Source organism: Lissotriton vulgaris, unplaced genomic scaffold (assembly GCF_964263255.1).
Source record: "Lissotriton vulgaris unplaced genomic scaffold, aLisVul1.2 SCAFFOLD_6633, whole genome shotgun sequence".
Lineage (NCBI taxonomy): Eukaryota > Metazoa > Chordata > Amphibia > Caudata > Salamandridae > Lissotriton > Lissotriton vulgaris.
Genome location: NW_028249047.1, coordinates 72,501 through 77,500, shown reverse-complemented (window position 1 = coordinate 77,500; position 5,000 = coordinate 72,501).

Sequence of the window (5,000 nt, the reverse complement as noted above, 5' to 3'; positions counted from 1 at the left end):
GCCCCTGGGGGCCCCGGCGGGCATGCCCGGGTCCTGCCTTCCCCTGATTCAGAATCGCAAAACCACACGGAGGTCTGACTGACCCTCTCCCTAGTAATCCGGAGGAAAATTACCCCCCTTTCTTGTAATCCGTGCACTTGAGGTGACAGAGGGGACCTAAGGCGCGAAAGTACCCGACCTCCTGGAGCCCTCGCTGGGATCCGGGAGGCAAATGGCACCTCATCGGGACTTCCAGGGAAGTTCGGCCATCTGGTCGCCCTCATAGGAAAGCATTGCGGGAGACCAGATGGCCGAGGCGAACCTAGAGACCAGATGGCCGAGGGGATCCCGGAGACCAGATGGCCGAGGGGATCCCAGAGACCAGATGGCCGAGGGGATCCCAGAGACCAGATAGCCGGGCACGAAAGTCAAGCCAGCCGGTGTCACTCTATGCCCCAACGAAAAAGTGAGCTGGCGCCAGGGAACGGGGGCGTGGGGACCAAAGGCCCGGGGCCGTGGCACCCGACCTGGGGCCCGGCCTGGCCCCCGGACACAGCCGGGGCTCCCAGGCCCGGAGGCACAGGGGAAGCCTCCCCGGGCCCTCCGGACCCCGTCCCGGGGCAGCCTGCCACGCAGCAGGACCAAGGACAGCGCCCGGGATGGGGAGGCCGCCCTCCCCGGGCCCTCAGGGGCCCCGGCCGGAGCTGCTGAACTCGGCCGAGCGAGGGGAGGCTTCCCGGGCACAACGGAGCCCTGTCCCGGAGCTTTGGCAGTGTGGCAGGCCGGGGGACCGGGCCCAGGGCCGTGGCACCCGACCCGGGGCCCGTCCGGGCCCCTGGACCCAGCCGAGGCTCCCAGGCCCGGAGGCGCAGGGGAAGCCTCCCCGGGCCCTCCGTACCCCGTCCCGGGGCAGCCTGCCACGCAGCAGGACCAAGGACAGCGCCCGGGATGGGGAGGCCGCCCTCCCCGGGCCCTCAGGGGCCCCGGCCGGAGCTGCTGAACTCGGCCGAGCGAGGGGAGGCTTCCCGGGCACAACGGAGCCCTGTCCCGGAGCTTTGGCAGTGTGGCAGGCCGGGGGACCGGGCCCAGGGCCGTGGCACCCGACCCGGGGCCCGTCCGGGCCCCTGGACCCAGCCGGGGCTCCCAGGCCCGGAGGCGCAGGGGAAGCCTCCCAGGGCAATCCGGACCCCGTCTCGGGCACGCAGCAGGACCAAGGACAGCGCCCGGGATGGGGAGGCCGCCCTCCCCGGGCCCTCAGGGGCCCCCGGCCGGAGCTGCTGAACTCAGCCGAGCGAGGGGAGGCTTCCCGGGCACGACGGAACCCCGTCCTGGTCCTTTGGCTGTGCGGCAGGCCGGTGGACCGGGCCCAGGGCCGTGGCACCCGACCCGGGGCCCGGCCGGGCCCCTGGACCCAGCCTGGGCTCCCAAGCCCGGCGGCGCAGGGAAAGCCTCCCTGGGCCCTCCGGACCCCGTCCCGGGCACCCTGCCACGCAGCAGGACCAAGGACAGCGCCCGGGATGGGGAGGCCGCCCTCCCCTGGACCTCAGGCCTCAGGCCTTCCAGGTAAGCCCGGCAATCTGGTCGCCCCGTTGGAAAGCATTGCGCGCTACTATTGCAAACACATTATCTACCGGACTTGCTCTAGATGGCGCTCCAACATAAGGAATGAACCAACACCTTCCCTACTGGAATCGTGACGAGCTAAAGTCGTCAGCAGCACCGAAGGGGCTAGTTTATCAACACTTTCCCTCCTGTTGCGCGGGTTGCTGTTTGAAAAATAGATTTTATTATGCCTTTAGTTAGTGTGTCCTCTAGATCAAGTTGATCTACTGACTTGTGATGCCAAGGCATCTCGCTGTAAAGGAATGCGATGTCACGGCATGCATTTTTCGCATTCGAATAGATACCCGCCTATAACCCCTTCACTGCGGCGGTTCAAATGGGTTTGGGCATGGAGCTGTGGTGCTCATGATGGAGCCCAACCCGGGCCCCTGGCCCCATCTGGGAGACCGGAGGCGCTGGGGACGCCTCCCCGGGCCCTCCCGGACCCCATCCAGGGCTTCCTGCCACGCGGCAGGCCCAGGAACAGACCCGGGGCTGGGGCAACATCCTGGCCCGTCCAGCTGCCGGCTGAGGACCGCTAGGCCGAGAGTACCTTGTCCCTATCAATCCGGAGGAAAATTACCCATATTTCTTGTAATCCGTGCACACAAGGTGACAGAGGGGACCCAGGGCGAAAAAGTGCGCGAGCTCCCGGAGCCCTCGCTCGGATCCGGGAGGCGAATGGCACCTCATCGGGACTTCCAGGGAAGTCCGGCCATCTGGTCGCTACATAGGAAAGCATTGCTGGCGACCAGATGGCCGAGGCGAGAGGGGCGACAAGATTGCCGCGGCCGAAATGACACCAATCTGCCTGCCCCAGGCCTGTAGGGATCAGGAGCTGCAGGGCTCCGGGGCTCCGGGGGTCCGGGGCTCCCTGCCGCGCGGCAGGACCCAGGACGGAGCCCCCGGTATGGAGGCCACCCTCTCAGGGGCCCCGGACGGGGCTCCCAAAACCCAGCGGAGCAAGGGGAGGCTCCCTGGGCACCACGGAACCCAGTCCCGGGCCTTTGGCAGTGCGGCAGGCCGGAGGGACGGGGCCCTGGGCCCAAGCACCCCACTCGGGGCCCGGCGAGGCCCCTCGACCCTGCCGGGGCTCCCAGGCCCAGAGGCGCAGGGGAAGCCTACCCCGGGTCCTCCGGACCCCGTCCCAGGCACCCTGCCACGCGGCAGGACCCAGGACGGACCCCCGGGCAAGGAGGCCAACCTCCCCGGGGCAACTGAGGGCCCCAGGACGGAGCTCCTGAACCCAGCCAAGCACGGGGAGGCACCCCGGGCACCACGGAACCCAGTGCCGGGCCTTTGACAGTGCGGCAGGCCGGAGGACAGGGCCCTGGGCCAGAGCACCCCATCCGGGGCCCGGGGACCCCAAGGCCCAGAGGCACAGGGGTAGCCTTCCCCGGGCCCTCCGGAACCCATCCCTGGCACCCTGCCACGCGGAAGGACCCAGGACGGTGCCCCGGACGGAGCTCTTGAACCCAGCCAGGCTCCCCAGGCACAACGGACACCGCTAGGCCGAGAGGGGTCCCAGAGTACCTTGTCCCTATCAATCCGGAGGAAAGTTACCCCCATTTCTTGTAATCCCTGCACACGAGGTAACAGAGGGGACCCAGGGCGCAAAAGTGCCCGACCTCCCGGAGCCCTCGCTGGGATCCGGGAGGCGAATGGCACCTCATCGGGACTTCCAGGGAAGTCCGGCCATCTGGTCGCTACATAGGAAAGCATTGCGGGCGACCAGATGGCCGAGGCGAGAGGGGCGACCAGATGGCCGGGACCGAAATGACACCAATCTGCCTGCCCCAGGCCTGTAGGGAGCTCCGGGGCTCCAAGGCTCCAGGCCTCCGGGGCTCTGGGTCTATGGGTCTATGGGTCTCTGGGTCTCTGGGTCTCTGGGTCTCTGGGTCTGCAGGGCTCGGGGACTGCAGGGCTCCATGGCTCGAGGGGCTGCAGGGCTACGGGGCTCCGGGGCTCCGGGGCTCCAGGGCTCCAGGGCTCCTGGGCTGCAGGGCTCCAGGGCTGCAGAGCTCCGGGGCTGCTGGGCTCCAGGGCTCGAGGTCTGCAGGGCTCCAGGGTTACAGGGCCTGGGACCCATGGAGCCCGTCCCGGGTACTTTGCCACTCTGTGGGCCGGAGGAGGGAGCCCCGGATGCCTGGGAGGTGTTGCCCAGGCATCGCCCATCTGGTCCCAAGCAGGGAACAACCAGCCCCGGAAGGGTGTTCGGGCATACCCTTGCACCTACTAATCCGGAGGAAAATTACCCCCATTTCTTGTAATCCATGCACTCGAGGTGACAGAGGGGACCCACGGCGCAAACGTGCCCAACCTCCTGGAGCCCTGGCTGGGATCCGGGAGGCAAATGGCACCTCATCGGCACTTCCAGGGAAGTCCGGCCATCTGGTCGCTTTATAGGAAAGCATTGCTGGCGACCAGATGGCCGAGGCGAGAGGGGCGACCAGATGGCCGGGACCGAAATGACACCAATCTGCCTGCCCCAGGCCTGTAGGGAGCTCCGGGGCTCCAAGGCTCCAGGCCTCCGGGGCTCTGGGGCTCCGGGGCTTCAGGCCTCCCCGGGCCCTGATGGACCCTCTGTCCCGGGCGCCCCGGACCCCCGGCCAGCTAGCAGGACGGAGGGGTATTCCCGATCCACCGGGCCCTGCCGGACGGGGCTCAAGCCCCGGGCCCGCCGGCCCCAGTCCCGGCTTTCTGAACCCTAGTCCAGGCCGGGGAGAGCCTCCCTGGGCCCCGGTCGACCCTCCGTCCCGGGCGCCCCGGACCCCCGGCCGGCTTGCAGGACGGAGGGGTATTCCCGCTCCACCGGGCCCTGCCGGACGGAGCTCAAGCCCCGGGCCCGGTCCCGGCCCCAGTCCCGGCTTTCCGAACCCTAGTCCAGGCCGGGGAGAGCCTCCCTGGGCCCCGGTCGACCCTCCGTCCCGGGCGCCCCGGACCCCAGGCCGGCTTGCAGGACGGAGGGGTATTCCAGCACCACCGGGCCCTGCCGGACTGGGCTCAAGCCCCGGGCCCGGTCCCGGCCCCAGTCCCGGCTTTCCTAACCCTAGTCCAGGCCGGGGAGAGCCTCCCTGGGCCCCGGTCGACCCTCCGTCCCGGGCGCCCCGGACCCCAGGCCGGCTTGCAGGACGGAGGGGTATTCCCGCACCACCGGGCCCTGCCGGACGGGGCTCAAGCCCCGGGCCCGGTCCCGGCCCCAGTCCCGGCTTTCCTAACCCTAGTCCAGGCCGGGGAGAGCCTCCCTGGGCCCCGGTCGACCCTCCGTCCCGGGCGCCCCGGATCCCAGGCCGGCTTGCAGGACGGAGGGGTATTCCCGCACCACCGGGCCCTGCCGGACTGGGCTCAAGCCCCGGGCCCGGTCCCGGCCCCAGTCCCGGCTTTCCTAACCCTAGTCCAGGCCGGGGAGAGCCTCCCTG